Consider the following 17,247-nt stretch of genomic DNA (forward strand, 5'->3'; position numbering starts at 1 on the left):
GTCTCCTATATCTCCTGCATTGCAGGTGGATTCCTTATCCATGCGGAGCCACCTGAGATGCCCCAAATAATTGTTAATTCAGTTGAATGATGTTTATGGTCAGATAGTACATGCATGCTAAGTCATTTCAGTCATGTCCAACTCTGCGGCACTATGGACTATAGCCCACCAGGCTAGTCTGTCCGTGGCTGTCTTCAGGCAGGAATACTGGAGTGGATTGCCATTTGGGCCAGACGGTAGTAAAATAAAAAGAGTATAAGTTACTAAATTTCGGAAATGTCAAAACATGGTTTATATCAGAGGGAAGAATAAGGGATTTTACAATCAAAGTCAAATGCCATCAGTATGTGGCATATTTAGGGAGATAATATTCATGCACACCAAGGTGAAAAGTGGCCTTGAGGAAACAGATCTTCACTGTTGGGGATGAGTAAACAGAGATCAGGTGAGGTCTGCCACAGACTTCCCACTACAGCTCTGGGAACTGCTACAGTGTCTGGAATGAAGACAAACGGTTTTCTGAAGCCTTCCACTCCAAGGCCATATGATTATTTTTTTAGTTTGATATTTTCATCCTGAACATAATTTTTCTCAGAGCCTGGTGGACTTGCTTGTTCCATAGAGTGTAGATGACAGGGTTCAACAATGGGGTCACCACCATGTTCACAAGGGCAGCCTCCTTGTTGGAGTCCAGCTTGTTCACTTGCTTTGGTTTCATGTATATAAAGACACTGCTGCTGTACATCAGGGAGAGGACGATGAGGTGAGAGGAGCAGGTGGAGAAAGTTTTCTTTGGTTCCTTGGCTGATGGGAGATGAATGATTGTGGCTACTATGTTGCTTATGCAATGATGGTTATGATGAGGGAAGTCAGAAGGACACACAAAGCAAGGATAAAGGCATACATTTCAAGTTTAGTGTCAGAGGAGGAGAGATGGATCAGGGGGCCAAGGTCACAGAAGAAGTAAGGGATGACTTCAGGGCTGCAGAAAGATAACTGGGACACCTTCACCACCAGACCAGAAATAACGGTGAACCCCAAAGCGCAGCAGGCTGTGAACAGGAGGCAGCAAGTGCTCAGGTTTGTGATGGCTGTGTAATACAGAGGCTTGTCAATGGCCAAGCACTGGTCCAGAGATGACACTGCTATGAGGAGGAAGCCTGCTGCTCCCAGAAATACTAGCACAAAGGCTTGTGTGAGACAGGCAGCGAAGGAAATTTTTGTTTGCCTAAAAGAAAGATGACCAACACTTGAGGAATAACTGTCCTGGTGAAGCAACACTCAAAGGAGAACATGCTGAGGAAAAAGTGCACAGCTGTTTGCAGCCTGGAGTCAGCACAGGTGATGGTGACTATGAATGTACTGCCTGCAACGGGTGCCAGGTATGCCAGCAAGTGCACCAAGAAGAGGATTTTGTCTAGGTGCTGGACACCAGGAAAGCCCTCCAAGGTGAACTCTTAGACAGTTGTCCCATTCCTCATTTCCATCAACATCTCTTTCCACAGCAGCATCATCTGTGGGTCTTAGCCTACAATAGAGACATCACAGCAAGAACAAAGGTTTTAGATGAGCACAAAATCAAGCTCCTTAACTACCCAAGATGGCAGCTACATGGAGAGCAAAGTAGTCCCGTTCGCTGGTTATTGGATCAAAAAGACATGACTTCAATACTAGTTCAATACTGGGTTCTAATCCCTTGAGACGTGGGGATGTTCCTCTTGGCCGCCGCCCCTGACCTTGGGTGAGAGGTAGCTTCTCTCAGCCTCACTTCTGCGCAGCCCGTCGCAGCTGGATGATGCTGTGAAAGTGGTGCACTCAATATGCCAGCAAATTTGGAAAACTCAGCAGTGACTACAGGACTGGAAAAGGTCAGTTTTCATTCCAATCCCAAAGAAAGGCAATGCCAAAGAACACTCAAACTACTGCACAATTGCACTCATCTCACACGCTAGTAAAGTCATGCTCAAAATTCCCCCAGGCCAGGCTTTAGGAATAGGTGAACCGTGAACTTCCAGATGTTCAAAGTGGATTTAGAAAAAGCAGAGGAACCAGAGATCAAATTGCCAGCATCCATTGGATCATCAAAAAAGAAAGAGAGTTCCAGAAAAACATCTATTCCTGCTTTATTGACTATGCCAAAGCCTTTGACTGTGTGGATCACAACAAACTGTGGAAAATTCTGAAAGAGATGGGAATACCAGACCACCTGACCTGCCTCTTGAGAAACCTGGATGCAGGTCAGGAAGCAACAGTTAGAACTGGACATGGAACAACAGACTGGTTCCAAATAGGAAAAGGAGTACATCAAGGCTGTATATTGTCATCCTGCTTATTTAACTTATATGCAGAGTACATCATGAGGAACGCTGGGCTGGAAGAAGCACAAGCTGGAATCAAGATTGCCGGGAGAAATATCAGTAACCACCTTTATGGCAGAAAGTGAAGAGGAACTAAAAAGCTTTTTGATGAAACTGAAAGAAGAGAGTGAAAAATTTGGCTTAAAGCTCAACATTCAGAAAATGAAGATGATGGCATCCAGTGCCATCACTTCATGGGGAATAGATGGAAAAACAGTGGAAACAGTGTCAGACTTTATTTTCTTGGGCTCCAAAATCACTGCAGATGGTGACTGCAGCCATGAAGTAAAAGACGCTTACTCCTTGGAAGGAAAGTTACGACCAACCTAGATAGCATATTAAAAAGCAGAGACATTACTTTGCCAACAAAGGTCCATCTAGTCAAGGCTATGGTTTTTCCAGTGGTCATATATGGATGTGAGAGTTGGACTGTGAGGAAAGCTGATCGCCAAAGAATTGATGTTTTTGAACTGTGGTGTTGGAGAAGACTCTTGAGAGTCCCTTGGACTGCAAGGAGATCCAAACAGTCCATTCTAAAGGAGATCAGTCCTGAGTGTTCACTGGAAGGACTTATGCTAAAGCTGAAACTCCAAAACTTTGGCCACCTCATGTGAAGAGTGGAAAAGACTCCGATGCTGGGAGGGATTGGGGGCGGGAGGAGAAGGGGACGACAGAGAATGAGATGGCTGGATGGCATCACTGACTCGATGGACATGAGTTTGAGTGAACTCCGGGAGTTGGTGATGGACAGGGAGGCCTGGTGTGCTGTGATTCATGGGGTCGCAGAGTCGGACATGACTGAGCAATTGAACTGACTGAATCCCTTGAGAGATTGATTCTTTTGGAAAGTTATTAATGGTTAACATTTGTGAACTTCATTTTAACTCTGTGTAAAAAGAAGACAGAATCTACAGTTCACATACTGGTGAGAATTAAATAAAATAAAGGATATAATTCACTTGTCATGTGATATCAATGATTCTTATGTGTTCCTCAAGGTCTAATATCAATATTGGAATCACTAGTATATTCTTAAATATGGTATGTTGAATAGGCAGCGTTATTCACATCTGCAAGTTATCAAATATTTTACAGTATCACCAATTTATATTTAAATAAAGACAACAGTAGTATAATAACATTCCCTTTGAATGTGCCTTTTACAATATGCAACAAATTCTATGGTTCAAATTATAATCATCATTGTTGAAGACTTTACTAATGCTTGGTATTATGCTGGTCACTGAAATTCAGCGTTTCTCTTACTCTACACAATAATTATGAATGTTAGACTTCCCTCACTCCTTCTTCTACACAAGGAGAATCTGAGACATACAGAAGTTCCAAAGAGGTTAGGTCACACAGCTGGGACTTTAGCGACTTCTGTCCGAAAGCCCTTACTACTTCCAAATGCTACGACAAAATATTAAAATAGAAACAAATCTCTTGGTGATGTTCTCTCAACCTTAAGTGAAAGTTTAGCTTTATTTATCTTAATTATTCATCATTCAGTTAATATCATTGATGAATTACTGACCCACAGTATGACAGGTCTTAGTTTAGTATAACCAGTTCTAGTTTAGTATAATCATTTCACAGGAGAGATTGGAGACCAGGGATGTTGGGGAAGTGCTCAACAACATGGCGCAAACTGTCAATCCAGGATTTTCTCTGCCCTTTTAAGTCTCCATGCTGGCAGGTAAGAGAGATGGGGAATGACAGCAGCTCACAGAATTAGCATACTTAGGAAAGTAACCTGGGAACGTGGCACTTGCTTGCACACTCACTTTTGCATCAAAGCACATTCCTTCAGTCTGCTCAATGAATCACTTCTCTTGTGATGATGCTTGGCTCTAGCATTTCAATACTAAGCTAAAGATCTGTTGTTATTTAGTCGCTCAGTCACGTCTGATTCGTTTGCGACCCCATGGACTGTAGCCCACCAGGCTCCTCTGTCCATGAGATTTCCCAGACAAGAATACTGAAGAAAAAAAAAAAAGGAATACTGGAGTGGGTTGCCATTCCCTTCTCCAGGGGATCTTCCCAATCCAGGGATTGAGTCCATGTCTCCTGCATTGGCAGGCAGATTCTTTACCACTGAGCTACCAGGGAAGCCCAAAGGTCTGTAGCAGAGAATAAATCTTTCTGTCTTGCTGAGAGGCTAGTTCTCTTTAGTGATGCTCATGCAACCAAACTGTTTGCTCACCCCAGAGTGACACTGCTCCCAGGGCAGCCTAAAAGTACCTCTGCTTCTGTTTCAGTTAGAGTAGCTAGTCCTCAAAGCTACCATGGTCCCTGACCCAGGAATACAGGAGTCACCTCATGGGGAGGTGGGTTCCCTCCTCTTACAGTCATTCTGTTTCAAGAAATCAAGAGCTTTCTCTGCGCTGAGGGAAAAGGGGAGGAAAAGGAAACTTGTCACAGCCTGCTGTTCCAGTGTGGGGGGAGTATGCATCCCATGTTCTCTGTGTCCCTGGCTGGCAAAACCCAATTTCTATAGCCCGTATTTTTTTACACCAAAACAAGGCTACATGGCAGCCTTGACCACTGAAACACCAGAAAGGAGCAAATTGCTGCCCCCAATTCTAAGTGAAAGCTTGATTCTAGGACTACTGAGGATTCTGATGAAAGTTCGGGCTCTGCTTCCCTTAGTTGGTAATTGCCCAGCCTAACATGAAGCACCGCCATCCACCTCCTATACCAGCTAATGAGAATAGGCAGCTTCTTTTGAGTTCAGCTCTGGGAGCTTCTGAGACAAGTCTTCTGCTGAAGTACACTGTGGTCATGGGCACTTCTGCTCCAAGACGCCTTTTGTTGCCCTACACTCTTCCATGATATCCTCACCTTCCTATGTGAAGAAGCATCCTTGTTCCACTGAGTCAACGATGAGAAGATCCAGATGTGCAAGTCTAGGGCCTCTGTGACAGATTTCCCATAAGATTGTATTTGGTTACCAAGCAAGATGGACCCAGTTGGTGAGCAGAGTGCAGGCTCTCAAACCTCATTAGCAGCCAAAGGGACAGGTTCAGAAAGTAAAGGCAGGGCTGGTGCCTTAGGGACAGCTAATGGGTCGCTGTGGAGAATAAGATTTACTGGCACAATGCTTATGTTTATCCTTCCATTGTTTGTCGCTACAATGGCTCCCAAATTTCCACGGTGTTCTCTGCCAAGATTTTCAAAGAAATTAAATGACTTAATTTCCCATGGGTTTTTAAAATCCCAATTTGAATGTTGCTACTGATTCCAGGTAAAAGTCCAGACTACAACTTTCTACATGTTATGTGTACCCTGAAGCCAGATCACAGAGGTTAAAAGAACATATTTTGTCATGAAAAATAGCTGGCTTACTGGCTTTCATCAGGCTTTGGAGAAGATCGTTTCTGAGGAAGGAAATGTGGGGAATCCACCTTCTTCTCTTAGCTATTCTTCAAGCCTCTACCAACGTTAAAATTTTTTTATTGGCTTTATGTGTCTGAAGAATATTTTTGTTGCCCTCCCCAACCCCCTTGAAAAAAGGGAAGTATGCACTTCTTTAGAGAAAAGAAGGGAACTGTGGGTGTTTTCTGTGACATCTCTAACCTGGCCTGCCTCTCTCTTTTTAAAACAATATATAAAGTGGATCCCTCAGTTCAGTTCAGTTCAGTCGCTCAGTTGTGTCTGACTCTTTGCGACCCCATGAATCACAGCATGCCAGGCCTCCCTGTCCATCACCAACTCCCGGAGTTCACTCAAACTTATGTCCGTTGAGTCGGTGATGCCATCCAGCCATCTCATTCGCTGTCGTCCCTGTCTCCTCCTGCCCCCAACCCCTCCCAGCATCAGAGTCTTTTCCAGTGAGTCAACTCTTAGCGTGAGGTGGCCAAAGTATTGGAGTTTCATCTTTAGCATCAGTCCTTTCAATGAACACCCAGGACTGATCTCCTTTGGAATGGACTGGTTGGATCTCCTTGCAGTACAAGGGACTCTCAAGAGTCTTCTCCAGCACGACAGTTCAAAAGCATCAATTCTTCAGTGATCAGCTTTCTTCACAGTCCAACTCTCACATCCATACATGACCACGGGAAAAACCATAGCCTTGACTAGACCGACCTTGGTTGGCAAAGTAATGTCTCTGCTTTTTAATATGCTATCTAGGTTGGTCATAACTTTCCTTCCAAGGAGTAAGTGTCTCTTAATTTCATGGCTGCAATCATCCGTAGTGATTTTGGAGCCCAAAAAACAAAGTCTGACACTGTTTCTACTGCTTCCCCATCTATTTTCCATGAAGTGATGGGACCAGTTGCCATGATCTTAGTTTTCTGAATGTTGAGCTTCAAGCCAACTTTTTCACTCTCCTCTTTCAGTTTCATCAAGAGGCTTTTTAGTTCCTCTTCATTTTCTGCCATAAGGGTGGTGTCATCTGCATATCTGAGGTTATTGATATTTCTCCCGGCAATCTTGATTCCAACTTGTTCTTCTTCCAGCCCAGCGTTCCTCATGATGTACTCTGCATATAAGTTAAATAAGCAGGGTGACAATATACAACTTTGATGTACTCCTTTTCCTGTTTGGAACCAGTCTGTTCCATGTCCAGCTCTAACTGTTGCTTCCTGACCTGCATACAGGTTTCTCAAGAGACAGGTCAGGTGGTCTGGTATTCCCATCTCTTTCAGAATTTTCCCAGTTTGTTGTGATCCACACAGTCAAAGGCTTTGGCATAGTCAATGAAGCAGAAATAGATATTTTCTGGAAAGCTCTCCAATAATCAGAATTTTTTTTGCTTTTAATGATACCTTGGGTCTCATGTATCTTTGAAGTTTTTCTGAATTCCTTGTTGTTTGAGGATTTAATTAGTCAGGTAGGGTAAAGAAAGGGATAATTCTTAAAACTGTATTTGTGATAATCTAAACATGGAAGGTAAGGCAAACATTGCTGTGTGGACTTTCCTTTACAGAATATTGTTTTGTTTCTCAGTCTGTCTGTGAGCCAGTCTTGAAAAAATTAAGCTGCACCAATATTTGGAATCTAGAAAATATTTTGGTTTAAAATGTATATGATTAATGTAATCTATTCATAGAAAGATTTTGATTTTGAGGGGTTTATCCCTGAGTAAGAAGTCTACATGGGCTTCCCAGTTAGTTCAGTGGTAAAGAATCCACCTGCCAAGCAGGAGGTGCGGATTCAATCCCTGGGTCAGGAAGATGCCTGGAGAAGGTAAGGGCAACCCACGCTGGTATTCTTGCCTGGAGAATCCCATGGACAGAGGAGCCTGGCGGGCTACAGTGCACAGGGTTGCAAAGTCAGACGCCACTAACACTAAACAACAAACAAGAAGGCTATGTAAGGACTGTAGAAAGGTAAGTCCTATCAACTATGATGCTGTGGGAGAGGGACTAGGGGATGATGTGTTGAATAGGAAATGGAGGTTGGGAAGGGAGAAAGCACTGTCAGCAGGCTGAAACCCAGTTTGAGGGTGGACTTGGTATGATACTAATAATACTTTGAGAACAAAACTAGCCCTTCATGGAATTTCCATTAAAATAAGCCAATAATCCAATCCCAAGGGGGACCCAGAACACATCAGTTCTGATCCAGTTCAGTTCAGTTCAGTCACTCAGTTGAGTCTGACTATTTGCAGCCCCATGGACTGCAGCACGCCAGGCCTCCCTGTCCATCACCAACTCCTGGAGATTACTCAAACTCATGTCCATTGAGTCAGTGATGCGATCCAACCATTTCATCTTCTGTCGTCCACTTCTCCTCCCGCCTTCAATCTTTCCCAGCATCGGGGTCTTTTCAAATGAGTCAGGTGGTCAAAGTATTGAAGTTTCAGCTTCAACACCAGTTCTTCCAATGAATATTCAGTTCTGATTTCCTTTAGGATGGACTGGTTGGATCTCCTTGCACTCCAAGGGACCCTCAAACACAGTTCCTTTAAAATGGGGGCAAGGTTCACATTTGTAAGTTCACGTGTCTCCTAAGATCCTCACAGTTTATCACATGATATACAGTTTTACCATTTTGGGAGGGGAACCTACTAGGAGTAAAAGATGAAAGGTGTGCAAAGAAGAGAGAAAATGAAGTTATATAATCCCCTTTTAGAAAATGTGGTCCTTGTGACTGGGCTTAAGACATCACCTCACCAACTAACATTATATAGGTGTGTGTCATAAAGCCAGTTTCTAAAATTCTGTGAACCAGATAGATCTCTTTCCACATGTGGAACTCTGTGGATCTCAGGGTTCAGAATTGTTTGTAAAGATGTTGGGGAGATATTCCCCAGAACAATAACATAATAAAATTCTGTCTTATTTAGTCATTGCTTAAAGGCAAAGTTTCTGAGAAGAACTCTCAGGAACTAGGGGAGATGTACTAGGATTCTTCAACAACCTAGTATGATTGGACTGCTCCACTTTGGGTGGAGGTAGCTATCTACCTCTTCTCCATTACTTGGGAGGTGAGGCCAGCCACAAAGCAGTGAAGGAAAAGGGCCAGTGCTGGCATAGTGGGGGAACCTGTGCTCAGGATTACAGAGAGACACGCTTCCAGGGCAAGGAAGTGCTATACCGTCAGAAGGCTGGCTTCTCCTGGCAGTGTACCTCTCTTTATACATCATGTCTGAGAAGGAGAAAGACATATACAGGCAAATGTAAAGGAGCTGGGTGGGCACAGCTCTGCCTTCTCCATATATCTATTTTGGTTTGACTCTGTTTTGAAAAGAAGGGAAATCTAATCAATCTTGGTCAATTGAAAGGGTTTTATTTCATGAGCGGCATCTCATTCATAGAAATAAAAAAAAAAAGATGTCACAATAGCCTTGGTCCTCATGGACACTAAAGGTGGAGAAAGGTCCTAAGTTTAAGGCAATTCTAGGAATTTCAGCATCAGTGTTTTTGGATCATCTTCCATTGCTCTCTCCAAAGCACTCTAGCCACATTCTTTGTCTGCCTCTTTATGGCCTTCTACCAATGGTGTTTCTGTACTCTTAATTTTTATCTCTTTAACACTTCAGTGACACTGTCTATAGCAACTGTGATGCTTTCTTGTGGTACATTTCAGTGCTTTATTTAGGGGAGAAGCGATGTAAATCTTAAGCACTCTTGCAAAAAGTATGAAAAGAATTTATATAATAAAATTTCCAATATATTCTATGCAGAAGATTATCATTCCCCCCCACGCCGGGTTTATGCAGATGCAATTTATACATAATATGTATGTTTAAGGTATATATAGTAATGATTTGACACGTGCATATATTACAAAATGTTTTCCAAGATAAGATTAGTTAACCCATCCTTCACCTCATATGATTACTGTTTTGTTGTTCTTATGGTAATAACATTAAAGATCTACTCTCACAGCAACTTTCAAGTATGCAATGCAGTTTTTTGACAAGGTCACCATGCTGTACCTCAGGTCCTAGGAACTTACTCATCTTATATGAGTCAGTTATAGATAAATAAATTACAATGGAAAATCTGACCATTTGACCAATCTCTTTTCATTTCCCTTACTCAGCCCCAACACCCACCATTCCAATCTGAGGTCAATGTTTCAGATTTCATGTATAATTGAGAACAAAAAGTATTTGTCTTTTTCTGTCTGACTTGTTTTATTTAGCAAAATGCCCTCAAGGTCCATTCATGTTGTTAAAATGACAGGATTTCCTCCTTTATAAGTCTAAACAGTGTCCCACTCTGTTCCGCTCCATATATCACATTTTATTTTTTTCTTCTTCTTTAATTTACGGTAGTCACACTGCTATAAAATACATTCCCAGGACTATTTATTTTATAAATATAATTAATTCTGTGCTTTTTGACCTCCTTCATCCATTTGCTGGGAAGGATGGGGGGCGGGAGGAGAAGGGGACGACAGAGAATGAGATGGCTGGATGGCATCACCGACTCGATGGACATGAGTTTGAGTGAACTCCGGGAGTTGGTGATGGACAGGGAGGCCTGGCGTGCTGTGATTCATGGGGTCGCAAAGTGTCAGGCACGACTGAGCGACTGAACTGAACTGACTGAACACATCACACCCTACTTTCGCAGCCACCAATTTGTCTATGTATCTATGCATTTTTTTTGTTTTGTTTTTGTTTTAGTTTAGATTCCACATATAAATGAGATCATGCAGTGTTTGTCTTTCTATGATTGACTTACTTCACTTACCATAATGCACTCAAGGTCCAGCCATGTTTTCTTACATGGCAGGATACCTTTTTAAAATAGCTGAATACTGTTCTATTGTATTTGTCAATCACATATTTTTATCCATTCATCTGCTGATAGACATTTTTCCATATCTTAACTATTGTAAATAATGTTGCAAAGAACATGATGAAGCAGATTTATCTTGGAGTTAGTGATTTCATTTCCATTGGACATATACCTAGAAGTAGGATTGCTGAACCATGTAGTAGTTCTATATATAATTCCTTGAGGAGTCTCATACGATTTTCCATAGGGCTGGACCAATTTACTTTCCCATCAACAAGGTACAAGTGTTCCCTTTTCTCCGTATCTTTGCCAGCACTCATCATTTCTTGTCTTTTTGATAATTGCCATTCCAGCGGGTGTGAGGTGGTAGCTCATTGTGGTTTCTGTTTGCATTTTCCTGATGATTGGTTGTACTGAGTACCTTTTCATGTACCAGTTATGCATTTGTGCTACTTCTTTAGAGAAATATCTATTCAATTACTTTCTCCATTTTTAAAACGGGTTGTTTGTTTTGGCAGTAGGTTGTTTCTTATATGTTTTGGATGTTAATTCTTTATCAGATACATGGTTTGCAAACATGTTCTCCCATTACTTAGGTTACCTTTTCATTTTGCTGATAGTTTCACAGCAAAAAAAACAAAATTAAAAAGTTTATTGTTTAGAAACACAATCTTCTAAAACAAAATTGACCCTTGAACAATATGGATTTTAACTGCACAGGTGCACTTTTTCAGGGATTTTTTTTTCAGCAGTAAATACTACAGTACAAAATGATTCAAGGTTGGTTGAATCTGTGGATGTAAAACCACGTATATGGAGAAGCCAAGTATATGGAGGGCCAACTATAAGTTATACACAGATTTTTGACTGCCAGGAGGGTCAGCATCCCTAACTGCTGCCTTGTTCAGAGGCCAAATATAATCACCTTTGAGCTGTGAGTATATCTTTGTGCAAAAATTAAGTGTTGTAAAACTCTTTCTGATTTTAATGTTTTAATGATATTTTAATGATTAATGCTTTAATTATTAAAGTTTTATTGGTATTTATGAGTAAAGTAAAAAACTTTCCTCTGACTCTAATGTTCATATCATTTTATATCTTGTTTGCTGACTTTAAGGAAACTTCTAAAAAATATGAGTTTTTTTAGGTGCCAGTGTTTCTATTGATAGTGAATTGTAGTGTATTTAAAAATATGTATACCTTCCTGTTTCTTCAGTGGCTCAGCAGTAAAGAATCTGCCTGCAATACAGGAGATGTGGGTTTGATCCCTGGGTCAGGAAGATGCCCTGGAGGAGGACATGGCAACCCACTCCAGTACCTTTGCCTGGAGAAGCCCATGGACAGAGGAGCCTGATAGGCTATAGTCCAAGGGGTCACAAAGAGATGGACATGACTGAAGCAACTGAGTTCGTTCTGCACATACTTTCATACTCTTTATTTTCATGATGTTTAGATGGAAATGCCAAAGTAGGATCATTAGGATCAATTTCAATATTGCCATGGACATATTCCACTCTCTCAAAATTTCTCTGAAGAAAGAATTTTTCTTATAATAGAAGTTTTGTTTAACCAGTCACCATTTCCTTATTTCCCTTGTAGATTACAGTGATGTAGAGGAATGCTTCATAAAAAAAACCAAATTTTGCTCAATTATAAATTCTTGTGCAACATATAATTCTGTGTCCATCACAAGACATAGTGATTCAGATTTCAGATTATTTATAATGTTGAAATAATTGTATTATGCTAACAAAAGCCAGGTTTGGCTGAATAAAAATTTATGTGATGTTAAGAACTGTAAAAGCCAGCCAAGAAGTCTCAGTGGGTTATTGAAGTCATACACAGAGAAGAGAATAAGGCCATATTTGTGACTTCTGATTATTAAAAATGTGTTTGTCAAGTGCTCCCACGACCTTTGAAGGAGAAAAAGCCTAGCAGAACACTTCTCTATTGGAGAAGTGCCACTTGGGATAACTGCCAAAGTGTTCACAGCAGCCATAGAGATCACTGTGGAAACTGGTAGATGGAGCCGGGAGAGGTGGAATGAAGACTTTTGGCACTGTCAACCCATCTTGTCCATCTTAATACTTTGTCTCCTCTCCCCACTCTGCCCAGCCACTTGCTAGTGGCAAGTCTTCTTCCAAGCATTGTTGAGTAACCAGTTCAATAGGCCTTTCAGTTCAGTTCAGTTGCTCAGTAATGTCTGACTCTTTGCAACCCCATGAATCACAGCACGCCAGGCCTCCCTGTCCATCACCAATTCCCGGAGTTCACTCAAACTCATGTTCATCGAGTTGGTGATGCCATCCAGCCATCTCATTCTCTGTCGTCCCCTTCTCCTCCTGCCCTCAATCCCTCCCAGCATCAGAGTCTTTTCCAGTGAGTCAACTCGTCGCATGAGGTGGCCAAAGTATTGGAGTTTCAGCTTTAGCATCAGTCCTTCCAATGAAAACGCAGGACTGATCTCCTTTAGAATGGACTGGTAGGATCTCCTTGCAGTCCAAGGGACTCTCAAGAGTCTTCTCCAGCACCACAGTTCAAAAGCATCAATTCTTTGACGATAACCTTTCTTCACAGTCCAACTCTCACATACACACATGACCACTGGAAAAACCATTGCCTTGACTAGACGGACCTTTGTTGGCAAAGTAATGTCTCTGCTTTTTAATATACTATCTAGATTGGTCATAACTTTCCTTCCAAGGAGTAAGTGTCTTTTAATGTCATGGCTGCAATCAGCATCTGTAGTGATTTTGGAGCCCAAAAAATAAAGTCTGATACTGTTTCCACTGTTTCCCCATCTATTTGCCATGAAGTGATGGGACCAGATGCCATGATCTTTGTTTTCTGAATGTTGTGCTTCAAGCCAACCTTTTCACTCTCCTCTTTCACTTTCATCAAGAGGCTTTTGAGTTCTTCTTCACTTTCTGCCATAAAGGTGGTGTCATCTGCATATCTGAGGTTATTGATATTTCTCCCGGCAATCTTGATTCCAGCTTGTGCTTCTTCCAGCCCAGCATTCCTCATGATGTACTCTGCATATAAGTTAAATAAGCAGGGTGACAATATACAACCTTGATGTACTCCTTTTCCTATTTGGAACCAGTCTGTTGTTAGAACTGGACATGGAACAATAGGCCTTTACAATTTGACAAATAATCCGCATCAGGAACACACTCTTCCTCCTTATGCCAGTGCCAGGCAATGATTAAATTAAGACTTGCAATGGTTCCCGAGTTTTGCATGTATCAGTGTCACTTGGCCTGTTAAAACACAGACTATTGGACTACAACCCAAGAGTTTCTGGTTCTATAGGTGGGGCCCAAGAGTTTGAATTTGTAACAAGTTATCACTTGCTTGAAATTGTAACAAGCAAGTGATATATTGCTACTGGTGTAGAACCAGTTAAATACTTCATTTCTTTGACATCATTCCACTTCTAGTAAGTGTAAGTTAGTCTTTCTGGAAGATTAGCAGTGATAAAAATTAAACTGAGGACAAAATAAGCTGTTTTATGTCCAGGAACAAAGTGGAGTATAAGCAAATCAATGTAGTGGGAAATAAGCCTCAAGTGTGTTAGTTGCTCAGTCATGGTCTGACTCTCTGCGACCCTGTGGACTGTAGCCCACCAGGCTCCTCTGTCTGTGGAATTCTCCAGGCAAGGATACTGGAGTGGGTAGCCATTCTCTTCTCCAGGGTTTCCTCTTGACCTAGAGATCGAACCTGGGTCTCCTGCATTGCAGGCAGATTCTTTACCATCTGAGCCACCAGAGAAGCCCTAAAGCCTGAAACTATTAAAACGGAGCTGTTTGTAGGAAGTGGGGACAGCAAGAATGAAGAGGCAGAAGAAAGGTGAAAAATGAATTTTACTTTTTTATTTATATTTGCCTACTTTGTGTGTCAACTGACTCTGAGATCCATGAGCAAAGCCAGTTAGTGGTAATTATGATAGAACATTTTCAAGGAAGGGCTTCCCAGGTGGTACTAGTGGGGAAGAATCTGCCTGCCAATGCAGGAGACACAAGTTCGATCCCTGGCTAGGGAAGATACCCTGATGTAGGAAATGGCTACCCACTCCTCTGTGTTTGACTGGAGAACCCCATGGACAGAGGGGCCTGGCGGTTACAGTCCGTAAGGCTGCAAAGAGTTGGATATGACTGAGCACAAGCAAGCGTTTTCAGGGAATTCTCCTGGACTCCACAGGACTCTTGTCATCCTTGAACACCATGAGTAAGTAGCCACCAAAGGGGATTTCTCCACATATTTGAACTTAAGGCAGAAAGTAATACATTTATTTCCTAGCTTGCCAGTCACTCCAGTGGTGATAAAATTAGCAGAGAGTTAATTTGTTAGGGAGTACTTTTTTTCATTGTTTAGTTCAACTTGAAAATGCTTTTTGTGAAACTTATACACCTATGGGAAATCATAAAATACTTCATTCTTGCTGACATTCTAATTAATTAATACAGGAAAGTAGTTATCAGGCATCCCATCCCCCTACACAACCAAAACTCATTAAGTCTGCTCTTTGAACTCAGAGCAAAGCTAGACAAAGCAGTTACAACATGAAAGACATTAATGTCATTTAATGGGGGAGAAGGGAAATGGATCAGGATCAGAAGTATTCAGAAACTGGCAAGCCAGGATTGGATGTAGGTGATATGCAGAAATAAAGAGTAAATAAGTAATTCTAGGAACTATTCCAGGTAAGTTGGAGAAAACATGTTCCACCCTATCTCTAGAGAGGCAGCTGTGCAGCTCTGAAGCAGAATGGATGGAGCAGCTATCAGAGGACTCTGCAGAGTGAACGCAGGAAGATTGGAGAGAAGACCAGAGTTTACAGTATCACCAAATCAGTGGTGAGTTTACCCTGTCTTTATCCTCTAGCCCTCCTGCTGCCACAGGTGAAATCAACAGAATTGAGCTGCAGAGAAGAGTAACTAAGGCCCCATGTTCCTGGACATGGAACCTAAAAGAGGCATATCAAGGAAATGAAATACACTGAAGCGATTATGATGAGTGGGGAAACTCAGGAAAGAAATCCTGTTAAACTGTTAAATAATTCTAAGAATTACTCCCAAATTGTGTGTGACTAGATATGAATGATCCTAATCAGTATAATAAAGATTTTGAAAACTGAGTTTCCAGAAAAATCTCTGGCAGAACCCAGACTACCATTGGATGCACATGTGCGACAGTTCTGAATAGCTCTGCAAAGTTTTTAAAACTGAATTGACATTGAAACCACAGCCTATAGAAGATGGGAGGGAATTTATGGCCTGAGTTTAATCTGGTCAATTTTTCGGCAAAATAAACATATCAACATTTTTCAAAGGTTTAAAAAAAACAAAACCCTAAAGAACCTGAAAACATGACATCCCAGTCCAAAATTACTCAGCAGATGAAGAAACTGGAAACTTTCAGAACTTATGAGAAACAACAATCAACAGACATCAATACTGACAAGACATAGACGTTAAAATTATCTGACAAAGATTTTAAATTGGTTATTTAAAATATTCTATCAAGTAATTGCAAGCACTTTTAAAATTGATAGATAAGTAGAAGGACTCAGAAATAACATGTAAAGAAGAATCAAATGGAAATGTTAGAACTGAAAAATATAATAACTGAAATATAAAACTCATTCAATGAGCTTAAAAACATAATGGAGATAGGTAAAATTGAAAATTTATCAGTAGAAATGATCTAATCTGGAAAATAAAGACAAAATATTTAAAGCAAATTAACAGAGCCTCAGCAACCTGTGGGAAAACAACAAAAGGTATAACATTCTTGTCATCAGAGTCCGAGGACAGCAGAAAGATTTCAGTGCTGAAAAATATTTTATACACTTATTTATTTTATTTGGCTGTGTTGGGTCTTAGTTGCAGCATGTGGGATCTAGTTCTCTGACCAGGATTGAACCTGGGCTCCTTGCATTGGGAACATGGAGTCTTAGCCACTGGGACCACCAGGGAAGTCCCTAAATATATTTTATTTATTTATTTTACTTGGCTGCACTGGGTCTTAGTTGCAGCATGAGTGCTGAAAAAATATATTCCAAGATATAATGTCTGAAAACTTCCTAAGTTTGGCAAACGACCTAAACCTACAGATTCAGGAAGTTGAACAAATCTGAAACAGAATAAGCCCAAAGAAATTCCATGTTCAGATCAATCATAATAAACTACTGAAATGAAAGACAAACGAAAATCTTGAAATCATGGGGAAAAATGGCACAGTATGTGTAGGGTAGGAACAATTTGAATGACTTAATTTTTAACCAGAAACTACAGAGGGAAGTGGTGTGGCATTTTCTATTGCTGAAAGAAAAGAACTGTTAGCTCGAAAATTTATATTTAGTAAGAAGGGCCTTAGGAATGAAGGTGAAATGAAGGTGTTCTCAGGTGAAGGAAAACTAAGAGAACTTGCTGCCCGCAGATCTCCTGTAAAGGAATTGTTAAAGGAAGTTTAACAATTCCCCTTCAGATGGAAGGGGAATGATACCAGAAAAAAAAAAAAGTACATCAGGAATAATAGGCAAGAGAAATGGTAAATATCATGGTATATATAATAGGTTATTCTATCCTTGAATTCTTTAAAATATACTGGATCATTGAAAGCAAAATATAAAACACCATCTGCAAGTTAAAAAAAATTTAAATATAAGATAACCATAGGGACAG

At 40.9% G+C, this 17,247-nt stretch overlaps 1 pseudogene; it reads right to left on the reverse strand.

The window, feature by feature from the left end:
- Positions 1-556: 556 nt before the first annotated feature.
- On the reverse strand, positions 557-8,949 carry LOC148775987 (olfactory receptor 6C75-like; annotated as a pseudogene).
- Between the last annotated feature and the right edge of the window lie 8,298 nt (positions 8,950-17,247).

Source organism: Moschus berezovskii, chromosome 12 (genome assembly GCF_049115385.1).
Source record: "Moschus berezovskii isolate FMDL1 chromosome 12, NW_MosBer_1.0, whole genome shotgun sequence".
Lineage (NCBI taxonomy): Eukaryota > Metazoa > Chordata > Mammalia > Artiodactyla > Moschidae > Moschus > Moschus berezovskii.